Source organism: Schistocerca nitens, chromosome 8 (genome assembly GCF_023898315.1).
Source record: "Schistocerca nitens isolate TAMUIC-IGC-003100 chromosome 8, iqSchNite1.1, whole genome shotgun sequence".
NCBI classification, from domain to species: domain Eukaryota; kingdom Metazoa; phylum Arthropoda; class Insecta; order Orthoptera; family Acrididae; genus Schistocerca; species Schistocerca nitens.
The window spans coordinates 468,573,607-468,586,849 of record NC_064621.1 but is presented as its reverse complement, the minus strand read 5'-3'; positions in this window follow the sequence as shown (position 1 = coordinate 468,586,849).

The window sequence follows — 13,243 nt, the reverse complement described above, 5'->3', positions numbered from 1 at the left end:
CATCACAGGATGATACGTTTTAAGAGTAAGCTAAAGGGGCTGGTATGGGTTGAAGTATACGTACAAAGAGATGCTAATGTAAAATTAAATTTATTCCATAGTAAATCTGTGTCAATATTTAAAACTTGCGTTCCTAAACAATTATCCAAAAGACCCATTAAAAAACTAGTAAGTCATGGATAACTAAGGGAATTAAAATCTCCTGTAGAGGAAGAGAGAAATTTAAGTAGAGACCAGATTAAGTCAAGATCCTACATTATCTTGCAAACTATAAAAAAATAATGTAGTATTTTAAGGAAAGTTATTAAAATGTGCCGAAGCATGCAAGTCTTGACACAAATAAATAATGCAAATAATAGGATTATAATTATATGAGACATTATCGAACCGAAGACAGGACAGTCAGTCAGTGTACATGACTCCATAACAATTAAACTAAATGAGGATGTCGTGAGTGAATATTCATAAGCTGCAAGTATTTTTAGCAGTGCCTTTCCAAACGTAACACCCATTATAGGATTAAATGATTCAGCTGAATAAGCAAGTGAACATATTAAAAATACCATTCCATAAAACTTTAGGCAACGAGAAGTAGCACTAAACATACTTCACTGAAATTAATACAACTATAAAAATTCCAAACAACAGAAGCTCTTGTGCAGTGTGATTGTGGTATTTCAAACAGAATTCTGAAAAGTTGTTCCAACTTAATAAGTAATGTCCTTAGCGATATATGTAATGCATCACTGGCTCAGTGGATTTTTCCAGACAGGTTAGAAGATGCAGTTATTGAAGCACTTCACACGAAAGGTGAATAGACAGACTTAAACAGTTATTGTCCAGTTTCCTTACTAACATTTTTTTAAAAATATTCGAAGAAGTAATGTACTCAATACTAATCACACTCTTAAGTGGAAACAATTTACTTAGCATATCAGAGATTGAATTCCAGAAAGGTTGATCAACTAAGAATGCTATTTATACATTCGCTCATCAAGCAGTACAAGCCTTAAATAATAATATATCGCCTGCTGGTATGTTTTGTGATCCCTCCAAGGCCTTCGATTGTGTAGATTGCGATACTTTCTTTAAAAAACTGAAATTTTATGGAATTAATGACTTTACAACCAGCTGGTTTGTATCACACTTGACAAAAGAATGCAAATAGTTGCGCTGAATAATTCAGACAATGTCGGAAACGAAGAAAAATTTAATGACTAGGGTAAAAATCACAAATGGAGTCCCATAGGGTTCAATTTTGGGTCCATTTCTATTCCTTCTATATGTGAGTGAACTCCCACTTAACAATCAACTATTTTTTGCAGAAGATAATAGTGTTACAATAAATCCTATTAGAGACAAAGCTACAGTAAATAAATGATATTTGCCAAAGAATTATTAAGTGGTCTCAGAAAGCAGTCTCCCTAAATTTTGAAGAAACACACTATATTCAGTTCTGTACGACATATAGAGTCATACCAACAATTGATGTAGCACATGAGCAGGAGTCAGTAAGTAGGGTCGAGTGCTCCAAATTTTTTGGTGTACATAACGATGAAAACTTGAACTGGGAGAAGTATATTACTGAGTTTCTGAGACAATTAAGTTCAGCTACTTTTGCTCTTCATATAATCGGTAATAATCTTGGAATCAAACTGTCAATCTCATGACATATTTTGCATATTTCCATTCGGTAATGTCGCACGAAATTATTTTATGGGGAAACTCATCACCCAGAAGGAAAGTGTTGTCTTCATACGCGTTCCTCATCATTTCAATAAAAGATCCCTTCGTAAAATCTATAGAGTATGTAACTAACTAGCATCTACCAGCAAGACAACGTAACGTGTCACACAGTTCGCAGTATGTGTGCGTAGTTCAAAGAGCACCAGGATGAATTTACCGTACTCCCCAGGTCACCAAACCTCACGGATTAAAACCCAATCGATACTCTGTGGGACCACCCTGGTCAGGCTGTTCGCGCCACGGATGCTCAAGCGAGAAACCTACCGCAGCTGACCGATGCACTGGAGTCGGCATGGATCTACATCCCTGTCGGTAGCTTCCAGAACCTCACTGACTCTATTCCCGCACGTCTCAAAGCGGTTCGCCCTGCAGAAAGTGGTTATTCAGGTTTTTGATTGGTGCTCACATCAATATGACTGGACAGTGTAGAAACACAATGTACTGAAGTACGCGCGTACATATTCTGAGACTGATTAGTCCGTTGTATTAAGATAGGCCTCATTTGTTAAACTGACTAAGGTGTTCTACTTACACCAATAGATGGATACCAAATGTTGGAAATATTAAGAAATGAAATTTTGTTTCGCGAATTCTGTCCATAATTTCGGTACAAGAGTGAGAGTGGAGACGGAGAGGAGCAGAAGGCGGAGGGGTTGAAACAACACGAATTTTTTTTTTTTATAAATGCTGCCTGTTTATGAATTATAAGCAGTTTCCTCGATGAAACAACCATCACGTTGCTAAAATATTTCTTTAAGTGTTATTACAATAAAGAGGTCCATTCACTTTTGGCTTTAATTACTGTTGTTCTTTTAAAAATTGAAATTTTGTCAAGCAGGTAACCGCTCGACTTACGTTGTATTCAAGCATGTTACAGCCATTTAAGATGGTTGGTTAATCAATGTTAAAAATATCGGCTCAACCACTTGTGTTTTACACTATAAACAAGTGGTTGAGCCGATATATTTTTTAACATTGACATTCACAACCACGACCTCTCATCTAGTATGGATAAAATCAAAGGGTGGTTAATCACTGCAAACTAATTATGTTTTTAAATAGAAAACGATAACAAAAACAAAAGTGAATGAACTTGGGTGCTACAATCTGAACCAAAACTAAAAATATAGCAACATTTTTGAAAAATGCTAAGTTGCACTGTAGTTAGGAGTCAACGCTAAACTGCAGGCCTTCTTATAACTGGCTGGATACGTCAGTTCTAGGTCGCATATTTCCTACAGTAGGACTGTGCCAAGTAAAGTACTCTTGCGTTCAAACAAACCTTCTGATTGATGACAGCTTTATACATATCTTTTTCTTTATCGTTGTTACTCCAAGATGTTTTCAACTTTGTAAGTATGTGCCATTTTCAGACTAACAATTTACACTGACGAAAAAAAAAAATCTCAACACTAAGAAGGAGTTGTACGACATAAACGAAAGTTGGTGGGCGTGTTTCTATATCTGAAAGATGATGTCTATTCAAATTTTGCTCGAGTCGCATAAGAGTGGCACTAGTAATATCACCGTAAGGATGTAAACCAGGTTTGCTTTAAATACACACTACAATAGTTGTGAGCGTTTGTTTCCTCTGAGATTGGAGGTGGTGAATTGATGTTAGACAAGAATGCCTTTAAGGCGACAAAGATTCTATTATCAGCACCTCACTTAGTTTCAACGAGTTCGTGTAATAGAGCTACGACGAACTGGATGTCCTTTCTACCATATTGCAGAAAGACCTGGCAGAAATGTAGCCATTGTAGATGTTGTTGCACCGGTAGTCACGACAATGTACAGTCGCAAGAACTCCGGGTTTCTGACCCCTCGTGGCACTACCGAGAGGGAAGACCATTGCGTTCATCACATGGCTCTGACGCATCGTACTGCATCTGCTCCAGCAATTTGATCAGCTATTGCCAAACAGTGACACAGGTGTTACAAATTGGTTACTTCAAGAAAACCTCCGAGCCAGACGCCTTGTAGCGTGCATTCCACAGACACTAAACCACCGCCAGCCATTTGCATCTTCAGTCGTGTCAAGCGAGACCTCATTGGAGGGCAAGGTGGAGGTCTGTTGGTTTTTCTGATGATAGCTGGTTCAGCCTCGGTGCCATTGACGGCCGTGTGTTGGTTAGAAGGAGGCCAGGTGAGGGCCTGCAACCAACCTGTCTGCGTGCTAGACGGACTGGATCTACACCTGGAGCTATGGTTTGGGGTGCGATTTGTATGGCAGCAGGAGCACCCTAGTGGTTAACCCACGCACCCTGGTGATTCGACCTGTTGTGCTGCTAGTCATGAGCACCATTCCATGGGGTCGGTTTCCAACAGAATAACGCTTGCCCACATACCGATGTTGTGAACCAACATGCTCTTCAGTGGGTCTACATGTTGCCTTGGCCTACTCGATCACCAGATCTGTCTGTAACACCATAGCTCTAATGCTCTACTGATTTATTTTGCCTTTTGTTTTATTTAATGTTACATCTACATCTACATCTACATTTATACTCCGCAAGCCACCCAACGGTGTGTGGCGGAGAGCACTTTACGTGCCACTGTCATTACCTCCCTTTCCTGTTCCAGTCGCGTATGGTTCGCGGGAAGAACGACTGTCTGAAAGCCTCCGCGCGCGCTCTAATCTCTCTAATTTTACATTCGTGATCTCCTCGGGAGGTATAAGTAGGGGGAAGCAATATATTCGATACCTCATCCAGAAACGCACCCTCTCGAAACCTGGCGAGCAAGCTACACCGCGATGCAGAGCGCCTCTCTTGCAGAGTCTGCCACTTGAGTTTGCTAAACATCTCCGTAACGCTATCACGGTTACCAAATAACCCTGTGACGAAACGCGCCGCTCTTCTTTGGATCTTCTCTATCTCCTCCGTCAACCCGATCTGGTACGGATCCCGCACTGATGAGCAATACTCAAGTACGGGTCGAACGAGTGTTTTGTAAGCCACCTCCTTTGTTGATGGACTACATTTTCTAAGCACTATCCCAATGAATCTCAACCTGGTACTCCCAGATATTTTACAGAAGTAACTGCTACCAGTGTTTGTTCCGCTATCATATAATCATACAATAAAGGATCCTTCTTTCTATGTATTCGCAATACATTACATTTGTCTATGTTAAGGGACAGTTGCCACTCCCTGCACCAAGTGCCTATCCGCTGCAGATCTTCCTGCATTTCGCTACAATTTTCTAATGCTGCAACTTCTCTGTATACTACAGCATCATCCGCGAAAAGCCGCATGGAACTTCCGACACTATCTACTAGGTCATTTATATATATTGTGAAAAGCAATGGTCCCATAACACTCCCCTGTGGCACGCCAGAGGTTATTTTAACGTCTGTAGACGTCTCTCCATTGATAACAACATGCTGTGTTCTGTTTGCTAAAAACTCTTCAATCCAGCCACACAGCTGGTCTGATATTCCGTAGGCACTTACTTGGTTTATCAGGCGACAGTGCGGAGCTGTATCGAACGCCTTCCGGAAGTCAGGAAAAATAGCATCTACCTGGGAGCCTGTATCTAATATTTTCTGGGTCTCATGAGCAAATAAAGCGAGTTGGGTCTCACACGATCGCTGTTTCCGGAATCCATGTTGATTCCTACATAGTAGATTCTGGGTTTCCAAAAACGACATGATACTCGAGCAAAAAACATGTTCTAAAATTCTACAACAGATCGCCGTCAGAGATATAGGTCTATACTTTTGCGCATCTGCTTGACGACCCTTCTTGAAGACTGGGACTACCTGTGCTCTTTTCCAATCATTTGGAACCCTCCGTTCCTCTAGAGACTTGCGGTACACGGCTGTTAGAAGGGGGCAAGTTCTTTCACGTACTCTGTGTAGAATCGAATTGGTATCCCGTCAGGTCCAGTGGACTTTCGTCTGTTGAGTGATTCAAGTTGCTTTTCTATTCCTTGGACACTTATTTCGATGTCAGCAATTTTTTCGTTTGTGCGAGGATTTAGAGAAGGAACTGCAGTGCGATCTTCCTCTGTGAAACAGCTTTGGAAAAAGGTGTTCATCTTTATGCGTGTCATCCTCAGTTTCAATGCCATCATCATCCCGGAGTGTCTGGATATGCTGTTTCGAGCCACTTACTGATTTAACGTAAGACCAGAACTTCCTAGGATTTTCTGTCAAGTCGGTACATAGAATTTTACTTTCGAATTCACTGAACGCTTCACGCATAGCCCTCCTTACGTTAACTTTGACATCGTTTAGCTTCTGTTTGTCTGTTGTTGTAACACGGTGGGTTTTTCCCGTCCCTCACAGTTTTACTCGGCATGTACCTGTCTAAAACGCATTTTACGATTGCCTTGAACTTTTTCCATAAACACTCAACATTATCAGTGTCGGAACAGAAATTTTCGTTTTGATCTGTTAGGTAGTCTGAAATCTGCCTTCTATTACTCTTGCTAAACAGATAAACCTTCCTCCCTTTTTTTATATTCCTATTAACTTCCATATTCAGTAGGTCCAAGATGTTATCTCCACGAGTCGGTTCTCTGTTTAATTGCTCGAGGTAATTTTCGGATAGTGCACTCAGTATAATGTCACTCGATGCTCTGTCCCTACCACCCGTCCTAAACATCTGAGTGTCCCAGTCTATATCTGGTAAATTGAAATCTCCACCTAAGACTATAACATGCTGAGAAAATTTATGTGAAATGTATTCCAAATTTTCTCATGAACAATTTACCTCCGTTTTGCTCTATCTTGATAAACATCTTGTCTTGACAGTGTGTCCCAGTTTTCTGCTCAAGCTTTCAAATCTTCCTTAATCTGATTCAGCCATCTATTCTGGGTTGATCTACAGTAATTTTCCTCTACACATTTCCATCCAAGTATTATTTTGGCAGGAGTTTACCCTTCATTCTCTTCATGCGTCTAGACCACTTGTGTTGTGCATTACTCGTTTCTCAGCCACTGACAGATCCACTAGCATCTCTCATCCGATGTCTTCATTCATAACTTTATCTCTTCTAGTCTTCCACAAATGTGATCCCAGAAACTTCATTTTGCATGCTTTTCGCTTGTTGAAGTCTGCTTTGTTAATTGCACATCACTCCAAGCTGTGTACCATAATCGGCAGGAGATACGCTTTAAACATGGTGTGTTTGGTTCTCATGGGAACTCTGTTTTTCCCACACACGGTTCCGCATTTCGTGAAAAAAATAGATCCTTTGCTTACTTTGTTTAATACTTCTAGGTCGGCAGGTATGTTCCTTGATATTGTACTTCTCAAGTAATTGACAGCTTCTACGCATTCAATTTTCTCTCCATCAAGAATCAGACTGTCCTTGTCAGATGTCCTGCTCATAATCATTCTACAGTTTTTGTCTTCCTTACTGTCAGCTGGTACTATGTGAGCTTGCAGTTCTGTTCATCTAATTCTCCCTGTAGCTGTAGTTCTGTTTCTCCCCATATAGCTATGTCATAGCTAAGACTAAATCACAAGGTCGTCATTTCCTATCTAACTGATTTCCTTTATAATCACATCCATAAGTGCAATAAAAAATACACAATTTTTGCAGCATTCATGTAACATTTGCATCTTCCTTATTAGGGAATTTGGAATCTTTAATTTTTCTAAACACTCCCAGATCTTAAAACTTAGCACATAGCCACATGCTTTTTTCCAAATCCAGCTTTATGAGATCTTATCCTATTTCCAGTACTTTTCCATGAACCGTCTTAATGAAAATATGAGGTCTGTTGTTCCTCTGTTGCTTCCGAATCCATGTGGTTCCTCTTCAGACTGGTTTTCTAACCAAGATCTTTGTCTTTTCTCAACAACCTTTTTAAGTAGCTTAAGGAAAACCTCACGTCAATAGCACTTTCCATTTCCACCGTATTTGCGATGCAAATTTTGGTGATTCACCATGTCTAAATGATATACTAGAAAGCGTTGAAAACTCTTTAAGACTGTTCGCAGATGATGTGGTTGTCTGGAAGGAAGTAGGAACGCCAGAAGACAGTACTGATTTTCGGATTGACCTACAGTGGATGGATAAATGTAACATGTTATGCGTAAACAGGAGAAGAAATACACTGTTATTCAGTCATACTATGGATGGCAGTTTTCTGCAAACAATGTTTACCGTAAAATATCTAGAAGCAACGATCCAGAGCTAATGACGGCACAAAAATATCCGATACCAGACTGGTTCATAGGAATAATTTTAAGGAAATGCAACTCATCCACGAAAGAAGTGGCTTACAAGGCGCTTGTTTGACAGATTCTTGAACATTACTCATCAGCCTCGGACCCTTACCAGGTAGCTCTGACTGAAGAGGTAGAGAAGATCCAAAGAACAGGGCCTGTTTCGTTTCCGGATCGTTCAGTCGGCGCGAGTCTAATAAAATGACTTTTTTTTTAATAATATGAATATTTGTGTTGGGAGAGAGAGAAACTGATTTTTGATTGAGATATTTACTTTAAGTCGTAACTGGTACCTGAATTTTGGTTGCTGCCTCCTTGAGAATTATCAGCTTCTGCGCCAGTTGGTGACGTATTACAATTTGGAGGAAGTTACTGTTCTTTAAGGTTTAAAATACGACTCTATTAGTTATTTGGCCGTATTGCGGATACTTTGAGCCCATTTTTTCGTAGCTTTTCATACCTAAGGGACCACTGTTGTAAGTAAATAAGGCCGGCCGGTGTGGCCGTGCGGTTAAAGGCGCTTCAGTCTGGAACCGCGTGACCGCTACGGTCGCAGGTTCGAATCCTGCCTCGGGCATGGATGTGTGTGATGTCCTTAGGTTAGTTAGGTTTAATTAGTTCTAAGTTCTAGGCGACTGATGACCTCAGAAGTTGAGTCGCATAGTGCTCAGAGCCATTTGAACCATTTTGAAGTAAATAAGATCAAACAGCAATCTGCTTTTCGTGAGAAAAGGAGATTGCTTAGCACACAAACTTCCTTAAAACTACACTTCCTGCTACATAAAATTGGTCAGTGGAGTTCAGCACCATACTATTGTACAACAACATAATCCATTTACTGTAATTAAGAAATTATGATAGGTTGTTACTTATTGAATGAAAACTATAGAGAATGCATTTCTTTTCCTGTATTTTAGTGAGCTTTGTACACTACAATTCTGTCGATTGATAGACGGCGACGACAATGAAGTTCACGTCCTTTTCCAAAAATAAGATATTTCTATTCTTCACTTCCAGAAAATTTGTATACATAAATGTTTGGCAATTCTTACACATACTTTACTCGGTTTTATCACTAAAATATCAATTGTCATTAAATGTAACAATACGTTCTGAGAGACGGCCTAGCAACACGTCCTCTTTACATAAGATACAAATTAATAGTTCTCTTTTTTTTTAATAAACCAATTGTCTTTTTTTAAAAGTCCATACTCAAAGATTCACAACTACTATCGTTGCGGGGATTCCGCGCTAAAGAGTTTCTTGCTGTCCAGCTGCGCTTCACTTCACTTAAAGTACTTTTTGAATCAAATTTACATTTGCAGTAATTACATACATTACTGAGCTTCTCAGAATAAAACCAGACACAAATTAGTTTAAAAAAAGGGACAGTGAGGCTCAAATAACATTACAGACTTACACAGGTGGTCAACAAACTGCGGTGTCATACGCTAAAAGAAGATCGTCGTGCATCGCAGGGAGGTTTGCTACTGAAATTGCCGGGAAGAGCTGCAAAACATATTACATCCTCCCAGATAAATCTCCCGAAATGACCACAATGAGGAAATTCGATAAATTCGAGCTATTTTGGAAATTTGTGATAAGTTCCTAGGGGACCAAACTGCCGAGTTCATCGGTCCCTAGGCTTACACACTATTTAATCAAACTAATTTACGCTACGGACAACACACACACACCCATGCCTGAGGGAGGATTCGAACCTCCGACGGAGGGAGCCGCGCGAACCGTGGCAATGCGCCTGAGACCGCGCGGCTACCCCGCGGGGCAAATTCGAGCTAATACAGAGGTTTACCGACAATCATTCTGCCCACGCGAATGAAACAAACAAGGGGGAATCAATTGTTGGTACCAGAAGTGGTCTCCGCCATACGTATGGACGTAGATGTAAATGTAGAGGAACATTAGTGTACAGTTCTGTCAACACTGCTGTTGGCATCTTGAAAGACTAGAATGTCCTCAGCGGACTCATTATTGACGTGTAGACATTTGAATAAATACAGTAGTTCATGTTTAAGGTGACCTGAATGAGTGATCACAAGTTAGTGACATCTCCGAAACACCACAGAACGATCTCCAGGCCGTATTGCACCCTCCACAGACTACAGCCTAAACTCCTCAGTCGGCTGTTGAGCACTCGACGTCATCATCGAAAAGAGACCAGGTCACGACTCGAGGAGCCCACATTACATGCCTCCAGCCAGCTGCTGTCCAGTTTCTGTGTTGTTTGGCCCAATGATGGCGTGCACGTTTGTGTTACGCTTCGAGAAATTTTTCGCGTGGCATCCCGATTTCAGATCGTAATTGTATGTATTTCCCTTCACGATAGTTGCTCACAAACTGGTTGAGATGGACCTACATTCACTGACAGCAGCAATTTCTGTCTGGTTTTTAACCGACTGCCATTGACGACGGGTGACAGTCAACTCTGGTCCCTGAAGGTTAGGATCTACTTATATTCATTGTGTTAACTAGGCACTGTTGTGCCTGCTGCTGGCTGTAAGGTTTTCGTCTTTCATTGTATCTAGGCGCGCAGTCCGGAACCGTGCGACTGCTACGGTCGCAGGTTCGAATCCTGCCTCGGGCATGGATGTGTGTGATGTCCTTAGGGTAGTTAGGTTTAATTAGTTCTAAGTTCTAGGGGACTGATAACCACAGTAGTTGAGTCCCATAGTGCTCAGAGCCATTTGAACCATTTTTTCTTTCATTGTACATCAATAACTTATGTCTGTATGTCGGGCAGTCTACAACACTAATACATGAACAAATTGGAGAATTTTAATTTGTAGATCTGAGGTCCGCCAGTTACGCAAAACAACGGTTTTTCTAAGTTCCGAAACACGTTTCAGCACCACTGTGCCATCATCAGTGGGTTTCCGTTTTATTTAATCTGTAACGTGAATATTTTTACTAAATGATTACAAAATTATGTGAATATTTAGTTCAAACAATAATTCGTTTCTTTTTGTTAATACCTTTACACTTGGTGTGCATGATTTTTCAGGACCACTTGTGTATTATTTATGACAGGTAGCCTGTCATCTGCAACCAAAGGATGTTTATGAGAAATTTTGTAGGGAGTTAACCTATCATCTAAACGTAATTTAGTTTGTCGCGAAATTTCACGCCTATATTCCTTTTTACTTATGTTTTTATGTGGCAAGCCCTTTTATTCTCAGCATCATGGTGAGGTGTTCTGAAGCACACGTAAATATAACGCGTATCTTCAGAAATAAGGTCATAAAAACACTTTGCGCTTCACCAAAACCTAGTGCAATAGTGGTTAGTTTTTATCCCAGCCCAGTCAGTGTTCATTTGTTCAACAGTGAGTTCGGCGCCAAATTTGAATTTTGTTTACATTTTATCCTTCTGTGTGTGTGTGTGTGTGTGTGTGTGTGTGTGTGTGTGTGCGTGTGTGTGTTTGTCTGTGGCTGTGTGTGGGTAGACTTTATCTGTTTGAGTTGTCTTTTTTGTAAAGTTCCTTTAATGTGTTAAATAGTGTGTCCTTGGAGACATAGTGTTTTCATTTATGACATGTTTTCCTTCCGCTATTGCCTTCTGCATGTGGAAGTTTTCCTCAATGGTCAGTTTGCTCTATAGGCTGTGGCTGGGTTTTAGTATTCTTAAGTCCGTTTCTATTGTAGTTGCGTGGTAATTGTGGGCTATTAGGTGGTCAGCAAATGTGCAATGGGATCTGTTGCTTTTTAAAGCTCCGAGGTGTTCTGAATATCTGGTTTTGAAGTTTCTGCATGTTTGTCCTATGTGCACTGACTGGCAAGTGTTGCATTTAAGTTCATACATACCTTATCTGTTAAATTTATCCATGGATGTTTCTTGTGTTCTGATCTTTTCCTGTGTTGGGTTCTCTGTCCTCTATCCCGTTTGGAGTCCCTTTTTCTTTAATATGTTGCCTATACTGTGAACAATCTTCTTACTGTACGTGAGTATGTGCCATTTCGTTTTGTGTGTGTGCTGTTGCTTTGTTCTGTCTTGTGTGTTGTCATTGTTTGTGTCTTGTGTTATTCTATGTTGGGTGAGGATTGTGTGTGTGTGTGTGTGTGTGTGTGTGTGTGGTATGTTAATTTTTTGTACTGTTTACATATTTTTTATTTAACTTGTCTACCATACGGGTATCATAACCATTTCCTACAGCTATTTGTTTTAATGTGTTTAGTTCTTGTGTGTAGTTCTATTTGTTCATGGGTGTTATGTTTAAACTATGGAGGATGAATCTGAAGTTTTCTTGCTTATGAGTCGATGGGAGGTTCGACAGGTTGTGAATGGTGGTGCTTGTGGTTGTCTGTTTCCTTAATATTGTGAAGTTGTGTGTGTTATTTGTTTTATGTATGGTGAGATCTAGAAAATGTAGTGTGTTGTTAGTTTCTGTTTCTAATGTGAAGTTAGTTTTTGGGTGTAAGTTGTTGATGGCACAGTGATGCTGAAACATGTTTGGCAATTTGGGAAAACGGTGTTTTGCATATGTTCAAATGTGTGTGAAATCTTATGGGACTTAACTGCTAAGGTCATCAGTTCCTAAGCTTACAAACTACTTAACCTAAATTGTTCTAAGGACAAACGCACACACCCATGCCCGAGGGAGGACTTGAACCTCCGTCGGGACGAGCCGCACAGTCCATGACTGCAGCGGTGTTTTGCATAACTGATGGACCTCACATCCTACAAATTTAGTTGCAAACACGGTAAACACAAGGAGCTGCAAATCCAAATAATGAATACAGGAAATTTTAGCAATGGTGTGATAATGGCCTATTGTTGTTGTTGTTGTGGTCTTCAGTTCTGAGACTGGTTTGATGCAGCTCTCCATGCTACTCTATCCTCTGCAAGCTTCTTCATCTCCCAGTACCTACTGCAACCTACATCCTTCTGAATCTGCTTAGTGTATTCATCTCTTGGTCTCCCTCTACGATTTTTACCCTCCACGCTGCCCTCCAATGCTAAATTTGTGATCCCTTGATGCCTTAAAACATGTCCTACCAACCGATCCCTTCTTCTAGTCAAGTTTTGCCACAAACTTCTCTTCTCCCCAATCCTATTCAATACCTCCTCATTAGTTACGTGATCTACCCACCCTATCTTCAGCATTCTTCTGTAGCACCACATTTCGAAAGCTTCTATTCTCTTCTTGTCCAAACTGGTTATCGTCCATGTTTCACTCCCATACATGGCTACACTCCATACAAATACTTTCAGAAACGACTTCCTGACATTTAAATCTATACTCGATGTTAACAAATTTCTCTTCTTCAGAAACGATTTCCTTGCCATTGCCAGTCTAC